The sequence below is a fragment of the Diceros bicornis genome, chromosome 5, assembly GCF_020826845.1.
Source record: "Diceros bicornis minor isolate mBicDic1 chromosome 5, mDicBic1.mat.cur, whole genome shotgun sequence".
NCBI lineage: Eukaryota > Metazoa > Chordata > Mammalia > Perissodactyla > Rhinocerotidae > Diceros > Diceros bicornis.
Window position 1 is genome coordinate 35,251,757 of NC_080744.1, and position 14,988 is coordinate 35,266,744.

The 14,988-nt window shown below is 37.9% G+C and overlaps 1 protein-coding gene across 9 annotated transcripts in view; it reads right to left on the bottom strand.

The window, feature by feature from the left end:
- Window positions 1-14,988, bottom strand: part of MEIS2 (Meis homeobox 2) — a 202,974-nt gene that overhangs the window by 44,256 nt on the left and 143,730 nt on the right. The window lies entirely within an intron of this gene.

The window sequence follows — 14,988 nt, forward strand, 5'->3', positions numbered from 1 at the left end:
TCAATTCAAAAGCCACTCAGTAACAAATTCAGCCCAAAGCCAAATTCAAAGTGAATTTTTTTGAAGACTTCTTGAGACTCCTTAAATGTTTCATTTTTGAAAAAATTACATATACCCATTTAGGTGGATTATAAATATTTCATTTAAGAAAATTTATTTGAAACATGATGTAAGAATCTCAATTCTTAGTGTCTCATTAATTTGTTTTTCAGAACATTCATGAACACAGTAACATAATAATAATCTGGAAGAAAGAGAGCTTTAACTTTTCTTACAACCACGGTCATAATGGCACTATGAAATTAAATAGAAAAGAAAGGAAACTAACTATATGATCAAGATACTTCCTTTTAGGTATTTTTTCTTTTTGAGATAATTAGATCACTGAAATGAAAGTATTTTGGAGGCAGACTGTGGTGTATTAGAACCGGTTCTGGACCCAGGAACTTGGTTAGTTCAACTTGGGCTTGACCTCTAACTTGTTGGGTGACCCTGGGAAACTCATTTTCCCTCTCTGGACCTCAAGTTTTTTTGGAAAATGAGAGTTTTAGGTTAGGTTACTTACAAGTTTTATATTACAACTTTTCCATTTATAGTTTATTTCATGTAAATTATCCAATATTTAGCTCAATTTAGAGCTTTACTTTATTAGCCATGTCCACAATTGACAGAAATATTACTTTATATTTCAAATTGCCCATTACCTCTAAATAATTAGTACTGTTAAACAATTTTTACTACTCAGACAAGACCTTTTAGGAGCATCTTTTGATATAGACACTAAATATCCATTCATTATTATGCATTTTCTCAACAACTAACAGGTGAGCATCTCTGTGACCAGGCACTATGGCAGGCACCCAGATCTTGGAGAGCAAAGAGACCATAGTTTCTGCCCTCAAGGAGGAGGAGGTGCATTTTTTTAATGGAGCAAACTTTTCTTCAGTTAGTTTTACAGTTTTTGTCAAGTTGATGCTAAACAATCATGTCTTCTTTCCTGAGCACAGCTCATCAAAGAGTGAGTGCAAGTGAATCCTGGTCGACATGCATTCTTGGGAGCCATGTGAGAGATTTATTATAAAATTTAGCTCTACTGTAATTATGATTTCATTGACTGTGTTTGATACTGCATTTAATGCTCCCCTTTAAATAAAGTTTGAGTCACAAAATAACATTCTCATAAAACAACTCAACCTGTCATGTTCCTCTTTATTACAAATGACCAGTTTTCTGAAAAAATTGTAGAATTTTCATGTATTACTCCAAATATAGTCAAGACTGGATGGATAGCAACCATTATTCGTTCATTGCATTCAAAGGGAAAAGATAATTGTTTTGGAAAATTTTCAAACTCATTGATAAGTAGATTTGTTCGGGATTCTAGGATTCATCTGTATCAGTAGTACCCAATGAGAAGGAATATGCTTATTTTGGAGAGAATTCTTGATGGGGGGAACTCTGGTGTAGCAACAGGTCAATATAAGTGGTGAATCCAGAAAAGAGACTCTGAGGAAATAAGAAGGTGGTTCAGTGTGAAACTGACTTTAGAGACTAGAGAGCTTTAAAAGCAAAGTATGACTTCTGGGGGGAGCATGGCAGGTTCAGGGAGGGAGAAGCCTTGTTGATTAGATTGTTTTGAGGTCAGATGTGATGGCAGGATACAACACAGATGTTCCACTGATTTACATATTTAAAAAGCATAGTTATAGCTGCTCATAGATTCCAACTTTGTCCCTCCCTTGCTGTATAGTCAGGAATTGACAAAACAGCTAACTAGCCCCCCAAATCTCAATACCTAGTGTCAGTTTAGACAAGCTTGACAAATGAAGGTGACTGTTAAGGTGGTGAAATCATTTGGTCTGACCATCTCAGTGACTCCAAATTCAGTGGCTTTTTGTGAAACCCTACATGTACCCTTGACCTGTTGTTTGAGCTCTTTTGTCCTCTGAACAGGGGTGTCTACCTTGCAAGAAAGGATTTAAGAAACAGCTTATCAAAATAATCAAAATAAGGCATTATGCATAGCCTCTACATAAAAGCTAAATAAGATATACTTTTCATAAGATGGTATTTCATTTTTCTCTAGTGCTGCCTTTTAAAAATTTATAAATCAGGGCCGGCCCCGTGGCTTAGCGGTTAAGTGCTCGCACTCCGATGCTGGCAGCCTGGGTTCGGATCCCAGGCGCGCACCGACACACTGCTTCTCCAGCCATGCTGAGGCCGTGTCCCACATACAGCAACTAGAAGCATGTGCAACTATGACATACAACTATCTACCGGGGCTTCGGGGGAAAAATAAATAAATAAATAAAATTTAAAAAAAAAATAAAAATAAAAATAAAAATAAAAATTTATAAATCGCTATGAAAGTGACAAGCCAAAAGTGTATGAATGGTCACGGTTGAAGTAAATTACTTTAGAGCGGTGCACCCACAGCAAAAGTTGCATGCACTCCTCAGCCAGATCAACAGCACACTATTAGGAAGATTGTTTTTGTTTTGCTGCCGATCCGTCAGGGAGTAGGGTGCCAAGGAATTTCACAAAGAGAAAAAACTCATGATGTAACTCCACACTCTTACAAGTAAGATTTTTAACTTTCACAACTCTGGAAAACTGTGGGATATCTATTGAGGTCAAAGCTTTTACGGCATAAAAAGTTTACCCCTTTATCATTCTATTTAAACTTGGAGGAAGAAAGATATACTTCATTATCTTGCCTACTCTTCCATTTTTATAAAGAACTTTGTGCTTTAAATAGCTGTAAAACTTTTTTTTTTTTTTTTTACTGTAGTTGGTCTTTCGAGTTGAAGATTTTAAACCATGGATTGAAATCTTGTTCTCTATAGCATTCTGCCTTAAGAAGCTCCAATATGACCATATATGGAGTCATCATTTCAGGGTCCCCTCTAAACAACAGTAATCAGTGTGGACATGTCCCTAACTAAATCTTTAAGCTCCTCCCAGCACCCTCTGTCACCAGGGCCTCCTCCCTCTTTCTGGACAAGCTCATCTGCTCCCAGGGCCTTGAATAACATCTGTACCTCCGACCTACCTTTCCCTTTCCTTGTGCCGTCAGTCACACAGTGTTTCCTGTTATTCTGACCTCTCCCCCTACAGGGCTCATCTCTATTTTATGCTATCTATTGTGAAAACAAGATCATCTTCCCAGAGAAACCATCAGGCCCCACTCAAATCTGCTGTCATTGTGGAAAGAATCCCCAAGCCCTTGCTCCCCAAGGCACAGAGCCCAGAGTTGTAGCTCCTTTTTCTATTCACACCCCATGCTGAATTAGTCACCAAATCCTGCCACATTTTTTAACAATAGAGATAAAATCAGTTTCTTTTTCTTTATTTTAATAGCGAAATCTCTGATTCAGGTTCTGTTTAAGTCACCTATAGTCTACTGTGACTGGTCTCTCTCCCTCTCTTCTAATCAATTCAAAACACAATGGTTAAAATCGTTTTCATCTCACTTGCTTTGACTAGATTTTTTTTTTCAGTTCACAGGCTGAGAATCATAAAATAATAGAATTTTAAAGATAGAAAGGACCTTAAAATCACCCAGCCCCCATTCTTTTGTGGATGAGGGAATAGATACCGAGAAAGGTTAAATTGCCCAAGATCATACAAATGCTCTGAGCTGGAATTAGACCCAAGCTGCCATCCCAGTCAGTTCCCTTTGACACACCACACTGCATCATCCTTTGTGTGAACACCGACCCTTCCTCCAAGCCGTTCCCCCTTAACCCTGTGGACTGGGGTGTCTGTCTCTCTCCTTGTACCTCACACTCCGCAAATTTCTTTTTTCTCTAGTAATAGAGAGCTTGTTTCCTCCTAGACTCCTTTACTCAATTTCCCCACTTTCATGGTCTCTTACACTATTTCTTTCCAACTACTACAACACTTCCTTCCTCTGATTCAAAACTAACTTCAAATCTAATCCCCTCCAAGAAACGGCATGCTAATGGTCACTCTCTCACCTCAAGACTCAGCTTTCATGTATATTTTCTTCCTCAGCCTCCTCTCTAACTTATTTGAATTCAGTTCAGCAAGAAGTTATGAGCCCCTACTAAGAGCTAAACACTGTGCTTCTGAATAATCCCTTTGTCACTTAAAAGGCAACAAAACAAAACAAAACACCCCAAGTCAATCCAGAAATTATTTCCAACCATCCACTAGTTTGGAAACATAGCCAAAGATCAGGGCTCTCATTCATAAAGCACAACCTAATTTTCTTCTGTTTTGAAGCCTAAAAGAATCATTTTCTCTTTGAATCCATTTTGGTCTATTTGCAAGTATTGCTATTAGGCTATGGAAGAGTTTTTAGGGGTCTAGAAATGGTAGTCCTCATTTTTTTGTGTGTATTAATGATTTAGTGGTGTTACTGAGAAAATTATATCATCTCCATGAACTTCCCATTTTCTCAAGAAATTTTACATGTTTGTCCTCAGAACAGATATAATTCATTATAATATACTGCATGGGGCTTCCCCCAATGCTTAATAAAATTGTGTCATTAGAAGTATTATTTAAAATTAGTGAACTACTGCCTGGGGGCTGGAAATATTTTTATTAATAAAGATTTTCTGTTGTATTGGAATTTGACTTATTCATAATTATGCAATTTATTGACTTATTCTAAAATTCTGAATTTGTTTCATCACCAACTTGATGGTAAATTGGCAGGCATTCTTTATTTAGGGTGTAAGATAGGCAAGGTTTCCTTCTGAGACCAAATTATTGGCAATTCTTTAATTAATCTAGTAGAAGATGAATTGAGACCGCAGGATATTAGTTCCTGCTGATACTCTAAAAACATGACACTCTTGCATCATAGCTAATGCTCAAATCCCTAGGGACACAACATACTGAAAATATTACTCTAAAGGAGAGCTACAGAGTACTTGTTACTACGATAGAACCAAAGTATGGATTTGACTTATCTGCAGAGTTTTGGAACTGGGGCATTTTTTCAGTCTGTGGGTTATGGCCCCATTTCCAGAAAAAACCATCTGAGTCTAATGTAACCTAGCAAATCTTTCAAATGAAATAGTCTTGTGGGAGCCAAGTTGTCATTTTCTGACATATTATTTAGGGCTCAGCTCAGGTTTCATTCTTTCTTCTTTCCCCACTTAAACCCTCTGCTCATTCTCCATAAGCGCCATTTTCTAATTAAGGAAAATGAAATTTGTAATGTGTAGAAGGGAGACATGACCTCCCTTGTGAGCCAGCCTCGCTCCTCCCTGCACACCATTAAAAAATAGAATCCAGGGGTGGTTGTTTTTTTAATTGGTATCACTTTGTCTTTAGTGCAAAACACATGGCAATAATTTAGTGAACTTCAGTGTTTCTCTTGTGGCAAATTGATAGCATAATTTTATTATGAGTGGAACAATGACTTCTGGGAGCAAGAGAGATTCCCCCAGAACTACACATAACTCGGTTGACTAAATGTAATACTTGGAGAAGGTAATGAAAACAGAGCTGAGGCTCAGCAAGGACTAGAAGATTTCAGTTTCTCGCTCATGTCAAAAGGCTACTCAATAAATCATACTTGAAGCTTATTTAATGTCATAAGCCAGTAAGCTGACAAAGTGCATTGGGGTGCTCGCCTCAGAGAAGGCACACCGAGTCATGTGATTGTTGGTCCCTGGACCCGATGGGGTCATATAATCCGTCTATGGATTTTAATAAGTAACCTATTATGTTCCCTTTGGTGCTAATTATTTTACATTTCACTTGTTTCCTGTTTACTGACATTGCTTTAGTAATTTCATTATGAAGAAATTATGAGAAAAGGTAATCCACATGACTTTTACTATTCTATTCCACAGAGAGTTTCTACTTTTCTGTTTTACATTCTTCTTTTACATCAGCCCATTCCACCAAACACAAACACAAACACACTGAATCCATGGGAACATGGGAGGATAAGAGGAAGCCTGCATATTTAGCAAAGCAAAGAGCCACACTGAGTCACACAGATCCAAGACTATCAGGATTTAGTAACTCACAGCTAAGAAGGTATTTGGAATTTACCCTATCGAACTCGCCTTCAGGTAACACAGGAAATAAACCAGCTGTAACCAAATTCCATTGTGCTACTTTCTACACACCTTTATGAAGAGGAAATTTGCTCATGGGCACTCAAAAATACCTGTGCACCCTTTCAACCGCACTGACAAATAAAACAAAATAATCAGATCCACAATTAAAAAAAAAAGACCACTTTGCCCAATGAAATCCTCATGCATTTCATTGCATACATTACTCTCATCTATCAGACTACTTGAATCAGAGTCTTCTCTTCTGAAGAAGATGCTTTTCTGAATTTAAAAAAAACAATATACAGAGACAAAGAAAGCTACTATGTGTTTTATAATATTTAAGCGAAATGATATCCAAAATCTAGGTTTAAAATAGATGACAGTTTAACCTTGAAATTACCAAAATGTCAACATCAGGTAAGTGAAAGTACACAAATATCTGTGACCATCTCTATGAAGGAGATCTATCGATCAATAACGAAAAAAGGAATCCTCTGGCAGTCATTCTTGTGATACGCCCTTAGTCAAGAATGGCCTGGTCCTTCTCAAGAATTCAGCTAAAACCATTAAGCCAAGACCATTAAGGAGATTTTTCACTTGTGGGCTTTGAGGTAGATTTGAATCCAGAGCTTTGGGGATTAATCCACTGTCCCACCACTACTTTAGTAATTACTGCTCCAGTTTTTGCCTATCTAAAGGCTTTAAGGAAGTTTGGAACTCAAGAGGTCGACATTAAACAGCCTGAAACCTCAGCTTGCAGGGACTTATCTAAAAGCTAAGCAGTTTCTAGAGACAGACAGGAAATCTCAGATCTCTTAACGTTTACCTCGCAAGAGAAAAAGAGCAAGAACCTTGCATGTGTTTCAAGCCGAGCGCAGAATTAATGATTCTGGACGAGGGCAGGGAGTGAGCTGCACATCTATATTGAATGATCAGTCAGTAATAATGATTCTGATTCATGCACAGAAAACAAACGAACAAAAAAACCAGAAGCAAGGTTGTCTATTATGATTACAATAAAACAATGAAGCAGGAAAAAGATGTGAAGAAAGCAAAGTTAAAAAAAAAAAACCCCAATAACTTTCTATGTATTTTTTTACACAGATTTCCAATAATTTTGCAGATAAAAATGATTTTTCTTGTTTCTAGAGAGTAGAGGAAATAGTCCTGAGTGTCATGAATTGGATAGAATTTCTGGGATAAGCATTGGGCGGTGCCACCTAGCCAATGCTTGCTCTCTAATACTTGAAAAATCCAACACAATAAAAACAATAGCAACAACAACAAAGCAAGTCCTTAAGATCAAGAGGTTAATAGGACCTACATTTACTCATTAACAGAGCAGATTCTCAATTAAGTAATTTTGGAAGGCTGCTCTCCATTGAATGAATGCATGAATGAATGAGTGAAGTGAATGATGATCTGGTCTAAAGACTATTCATAAAGTACTTATTTCTCTGAGAGTGAATTTTTGAAATAAATTTTAAAGACACTCTATACTGTGGGTAATAGAAGAAACGAAGAAAAAAATTTACCAGAAAAGGCACCAACGTGGGAAAAGGCCTGAGAATTCAGAACCAGGCTGTAGCCACCAAGACTCTTATTTTTAAGAGTAAAAAATTTAGAGAAAGTAAACACCACGGTATTGGTATATTCTGATCTATCTTTATACTTTCCTTTTAATAGCTTCTAATTTAAGGGCTCTGTTTAAACTTTGCATTTAAAAGCCCTTTTCTATTTTCTGCATTCTAGAAATAAGCTAGAGGGTAATTTGAAAATTCCTTTTTTTTATATGCTTTTTAAAAATATAGCTTTATCCATCTGTGACTAGGGTTAGGAATACTTACTGAATCTGTTGCTGTAAGATAATTTTGTAATATTTTCAATAAATTGTCTTCATTTTTTTCTTATTTAAAAATAAGTCAATATCATCCTACTTTAAAATCATGCAACCCACTGTAACATAGACTTATTTCTGTGTTATTTTGAGAAACCATGTAGATCATGCCAATTGAGATGGATAAAGGACTTATTTGAGCAAACTTTGTCTCTCTTCCAAACACTGGTATAATGAAGCACAGAAGTAGGTAGAGGCTTGTGCCTAACGCAGGCCTTGTCTGTGGAGCTCATTGTCTTCATCAATGAAAGAGAGGAGGCTAATTCTAAAAATCTTCAAATATCAAAAAGAGTCTACATTTTTGGCCAAATTTCTTTCCATAGTTAGAGACTTTTGAAAAATGCTAACTTTCAGCATGAGAAATTTTATCTCCAAAAAAGTTCTCATTTAAATATTTTCTTTAAGGGGCACTTTTTGGAACTGTTTCAGAAACTTGTTGCATTCCTTTTTTGTTGTTTTGTGTTTTCTCTGTAGCACTGTACTTTCCTCTAAACGAGGAACTTTTTTTCTCCCCTTATTGGCATTCCAACCCAGCAAAGAAATATGCATCCTGAGATAATGCTGCCAGCTTGCTATGAAAACCATATTTCATTCTTTCTTTGCAGAGCGAAAGGGAAAAGCACAAAGGAGCTGGTATAATTGAATGTAAAGGATTGCAGCAAACCTCCCCTTTGAGTCCCCTCGCTGGCATCCCCTTCCTTTATTTCCCCCTCTACGCCTTTTGTTTACCACTTTTAAAAGGCTCTTGCTGAGTCTGAGCTCCTTGCCCAAATTTGGACTGAATCTCAATTTCTGGAAGTGGTACTCCCATCTCTACAGGCTAGAAGGTGTCTAGAAACGCTGGTCTGACATGGCAATGGATTGGAGGCACAGTTGCCTAGGTCCGATACATATCTTCAATTTTCAGATCTGCGTGGAAATTTCACCAATCTGTTGCAGGAACTAAAATGGGAAAATATGGTAATACTCTCTCTTATTCAAAATTGGTACGCCATGTATTGATGCCCTGGTCACCCCCAGTTACATTTGCTGCAGGGAGAGCAAAATGAAATTCATTTAAATTTCAGGGCAATACCTCTGGTTAAACATTAATCATGTGTGTTTTTCTTTTCATGTCTTTTAGTCTCTCTTCCCACCTCCTTTTGGTTTTCCTCTCAGAGATAATTGTGGGTCCCCAAGAAATGATAATACGCCCATGGAGACAGAGTGACCGGAACCTGTGTAGAGACGGAAAGGAGAGTGGAAACCCTATTGCTACCACAAACTCAGTTCTTCCGCCCCATGAATGATGGTCGGTAAGAAAGTGCTCTGGTTTAGCCAAAGACCTCATGGGGCCGGTTGGCACAGCACCGCTTGGCATCTCTGCCTCCTTCCATGGTCACTGATTTTTCTGGCATAGGAAGGCTATCTGAAAGAGAAGCATTGCACCTCAAGCTCACCAAACTGGAGTTCAAAAGCATGCTTTTTTGTATTCATTTCCTCAGCATCGGCAGTTTCAGAACATTAAATGCTGACGATGAATCTAGCACCTGAGAAATCGGACTTGAGATTCAAATGGATTTTTATTCAGAAACATAGATGTTACTTGGAAATAATCACCGAAGACGGCAGCTATGTGTTTAACAAATGGCCGCAGTGGAAACTGCTGAGCAGAGAGAGCATATTTAGTCCAGCAGGCATGTTCCCTTTAGGTTTATCTCAACTCCACCTCCCTGGTTTATCACTCTCCCCTTCAATCCTTTTTCTCTGGAGATAAAAGTGTCCAGCTGTCTCTGTACCTCATTTAGATTTCTTGCACCACTGGCCAATTATTCCATATGTTTACTACAAAATCATTTTACTCAATTCCCAGCTTACTCTTGATGTCCTCATATTACAACATATTCCTGGTGTCTGTTCCCCTTGCCGAGGAATGACAACATACACACCTTTGAAAATGACTTTTCTTTGCTGTAAAGAAGTGTGGCCTCTTTTACCACTTACCCGGACTCCTACTAATCAGGCTTCAAATTGGGCTCGGAGATTCACCGACACAGGGCCTGAAACTGACCCCGTCTTGAAACCCACCTCGAACACCGTTATTGCCCTTCACGTGGAAGCAGCAAAGGAAAGCATCCGGGCACCCAAATCTATCTGGACTGATGGATTCCTGAGGAAAATGATTGTTTTCCTTAGGCTACCACTCTGTTCCTGTCCCTATTTTAATCAGGGCTGGGAAGTTCTTCCAACAATACTACCTTTTATTGTCAGTGTACTCTTAACCTACTACATGTTTTCACACACAAATTCTTTTGTCTCCACATCATTCCATTTCACACGTAAGAAAATCAAGTCACCTGGGTAGTTAATAAGGCTTCCTAAAGGGAAAAGAAAGAAGGCTAGATAGAGAAACTGATTCCGAAGATAACTCTCTTGGCACAGTTCTTTAGTCCTAACTGAACAAGCTCCCACATAGTCTAGAAAAATTCATCAATGTGGCCACATTGAAAAAGGTAAAATGAAACTGTCACTTTCCATGAGGAGGTTCTACAAAGTGGATGTCCGATTATTAAAAGCTGTTAGACCTAGAAAGATTCTTATAAGACCATTGATGGAAAGGTGGGGCAAACAGGACGCAGATATTTAATATCTTCAGTTTGAGAGGCCATACAAGGACATTTAATCTACTACACAAAGGAACTCTCTGAACTACCTTCAACTGGAAAGTTCTTTGAAATTTAAGTTTTATGCATTTTTTCGGGAGGGCCCTGGAGACAGCCTTCTATCAAGAAAGTCAGTCCTTTATTTCTAGTATACCTGTATTCTGTCAATAAGTCACCCTGTAGATTATGCTTGTTGGTATATCGCTAAAATATAATTACTGCAGTGACATGAATTTTTGAAAGTACAGTGTTTCTTCCGTTTAAAATTAACCTGGAAATAGAAACTTAAAAATTAATACTGTAATTCTGATGTCGCATTGAGGAAAGTTACATGAGAACACAGAAGTGTCATAATTTTTCTCATAGTATTTTTAGCTTAAGGGATTTTAATCGTCAGAGTTAAGACTTTGCCATATTTCAATGATTACTATTGTCAAAGATGTATGAATGCATCCCAACAAATTATTCAAGCAAGAACTTCCTCATTAAAAAATAATTTAAAAAAAATTTTTGTCAATGATTGCTTGTAAGCATGCCTCCTGAGGAAATACCAGAGCATTAATACCCAAAACTTTCCCTCAAAACGTCTCACCTTCACAGCTATTTGAAGCCACTTACCTCCTAGGGCTCCCTAATCTTACCTCCCTGGCATCAAAGAACTACAAAAAAAAAGGATCATCTAAGAAACTACAAAGTCTATCTTTGTTTAATATAGAAGCTATGCACAGTAAGTTGTCTGCTGTAAAATTTTATTTCCCCTTAAATATGTCTATTTCCTTCTGAAAGAAATCTCCATTCTAGTTTGTAAGCTATTTAATGATTTCTTTATTGATATCATTGAACAAAATCATACTTTTCTCTCATCTTTACAATTATTTATTTTGAACTATTTTAACAATGGATAGCATCTGTTGCGTGTGCCAGCATCAGGTTGAGCACTTAGCATGCAGCATTTCTTGAAGTCTTAAAACTATATAAGACATATACGACTATTGTCCCCATTTTACAGATGAGGGAACTAAGGCTTAAAGGGATTAAGTAATTTGCTGAAGTTCAAACATCCGATAAATGGTGGAACCAGGGTTTTAACCCTATGGGGTCTGATTCCGGAGCTGGAGTGCTTACTACCATGCTATATTACCTTTCGAGCTTTAATCAATATTCAGTCAAATTACACCATGTTTGCTTCTCCATTGTGAGGAGGTTATTCAGGTTGAGGATATTCATTTCTTTACTTCTTCTCTCCTAATGCATGCACTTGGGTTGTTTCACAGCTGATTTGACTCTCCAACTAACCAGCATAGAAAGCCAGCCTTACCACTCGTGATTAGCTTTGGCAGTGAAGTGCATACATTGAAGATCTGGTTATCATCGCTTAAAAAATGTCTTAATTAGGTGATTGATTATATATGGACTTCGGAGGGCTAAATGTAGGAAAAAATGACCTAGTATCAAAAACTCCACTCTTTTCCTGAAATCACGTGTTGATTTGGTTGTATCATCACTGTTTGCATTTTCCCTACTGTAAATACATTGGAAAAGCCCATTAAGATTATTCCTAACATTGGCTGTTAAGATAAAACAATCTTTAATTCCCTTAATTATCTCTTAAACTTCCTTTTTGCTTATTTGTTCTAAAATTACTGACTGATCTTAACACATCTGTTTTTATTGCTTATTGCTCTCATCAAGTGCATGGAGCCATGTTCTATCGCTTATTACGAAAGATGCTATTTCACAGCTCTACTTAACCACCCTGACCTCAAATGGCCTTTCTATTTTAAGAATAAGTGAGAAGCAGAACTGGAAAGCAAGTCTTCCATGATTTTCTGATTTGTGTGCTTTCTGTACTATTCTAATTCTTTGGGTACAAGCCTGGACAGCACACAAGCCTAAAGCCCTGGCCTCAACCAGAGAAGTGGGTATTATTTCCTAGTACAGCTGACTGCATGAGGTCTAGGAACTGCTCTCTTTTTGCTGAGAGCTCTCAGGGTGTGGAGAAATAGTTTATAGTCCACTCTTCTCATGTCTCTCAGTCTTCACTTTGCACTCAAGAACAGTGATTATGAAGCCTTTTGAATTTAGATGGGATGCCTTTCCCTGTTTTGAAGCTAACTTCATCAAGGCTTCAAAATGTTCTCAAGTAGCTGATGTTTTCTTTTAAATTTCTTTCTGAAATCCCCAGAAATTTGGTCCCTCTATGAAATTCTTGGTAGTCTTTTAGAGCTATTTGTCGTACTATCCTCATGAGTCACACCTTATTATCAAAGTTACCGTAGCTGTTAACTAAGAATTGGACCTCAGGGCAGGATTATAGGGTTTTTCAGAAGGAAGTGCGAAAATTAGGAAGATGGAATTATTTTGCAGAGACATAGGTGTCAATGTTTATCCCACAATATGGAAAGTATGCTGTGTGAGAGGCTGTCACATCCTAACCCTTGGCATTCTGTGGCAAATACGGCTCAAATAATAGGGAAAGAGGAAACCTAAACTATCACACCGACAGAACTCCTGGTACATGCCTTGGGGCTCAATGGAATTCAGAAAATAAAGGTGCTGGCCGGCCCCGTGGCTTAGCGGTTAAGTGCGTGCCTGTCGCTGCTGGCAGCCCGGGTTCGGATCCCGGGCGCGCACAGACGCACCGCTTGTCCGGCCATGCTGAGGCCGCGTCCCTCATACAGCAACTAGAAGGATGTGCAACTATGACATACAACTATCTACTGGGGATTTGGGGGAAAAAAATAAATAAAATTATAAAAAGAAAAAAAAAAGAAAAGAAAGGTGCTCTTTCCAGGTTCCAACCAGGTGTCTAATTGTGAGAAACGCTCATCTTTAGAGACAGGACTTCAGCTTCCTCACTCTCCAAGTGTAATGACTACATCAAAGTCCAGGTCATGGATGATATGGAACAGCACTTTCAAAAAGAGCAAGATCAAAGAGCAAGATCAAATGTCAATGTCAAATATCAACGTCGAAACATTTAATTTCTCTCAAAAACTCCCATCACAACCTCCCTCAACTTGCCCTAAATTTACAAAAATTATGATTCTAAAGCAACATCAACTACATCAAGGACCACTGTATATAAAGTGACTGGGTCTGGTAATCAGTACGTTATAAAATAATATGCAGGGCAAATAAGTGTCCTATAGTTAACACAGAATGCATTCATTTTATTGTTTTAGACCACTGATAGCTTGTGCCAGGAACATAAATGAGAACACGTATGTTGACATATATTATGTGGATCTCCACTATGAGGTTCATATCAACATATAATCACACACACATCCCTGTCTGGAGATTATAGCCTTTATTCCAAGTTTTCGGTCTAAAGGGTATCTTTAAATGTACATCGTTCCAATCTTTAGAAGAAAATTAAAGTGAATTCAAGTCTGTATTGTCTATCCTTTCTTTCTGCCTTTCTTTTCAGGTTAGCAGTTTATTTCTGCATTAATCACCCTGACAGAAGCAAGGCAACTCAATTTTCTGCTTCTGTAGGTAGGCACATCGCTTTCTGTACAGCACTAGGCATGAAAAGGGCTGCAGCTAAGCGTTGGTTACTGGTGTAATTGAAATGCTATCCACACTATAGGGTGCATTAAAGTCAGATAACGGCAGTTCCTGTGGCCAATTTAAGTAGCTTGACTTCTCTGGGAAAAAAAAAAAAATTGCCTGACAGATAAGGCAGACAAACTGGCTAATTCTCCAAGCATGTCTCTCATTGTGATCCTAGAAAAATGAGAAAAAAATGAATCACAGAACCACAAAATCAATTGACCCTCGGGTAGCTCATCAGGCAGCGAGCCTGATAAACCTAAAAGCTTTGTTAATGTCTGCCTGCCTGTATCCCACAGATAGAGCACTTTGTAAATGAACCTGCTTTGATAAATATATTAAGGAAAGCTGTGAATAAAGGCAGAGACTTCTCATTTGTAAATACAACCTCTGCTACATGGAATTAGAATGATAAAATGGAGTTCCATGTAATTAAGTTTGTATAAGACCTGAAATCCGTGCAAATACTTTCCTTGAATTTTGAAAGAGAACTGTCAGTTCAATTAATCTGAACATCACCCCAAGAATGTACCGAACAAAATTAAGCTGCTGATAAAACCTGGGCCAGTATTTTGATAAGTAATTCCTATATCATTTCTTGGCCACTGTGATCATTTTATTTAATCCTCCACCCCTCCTTTTCCTCAGTCACCCTCTAAGCCACATACAAAGGGCGATGGTCCATGCACCATCACACGAGTAATCTGCCAAATCACAGAGGTAAAAATGGAAAAATCGTTTGTTTTCCTGTGTTAAAAAAAAATTAGGGTAAATAAATTTCTATTAGGAGACGCTAAAAAGCCTGCATCCACATCACCCCTCAAAGCCTAGACAAAAGAAATCT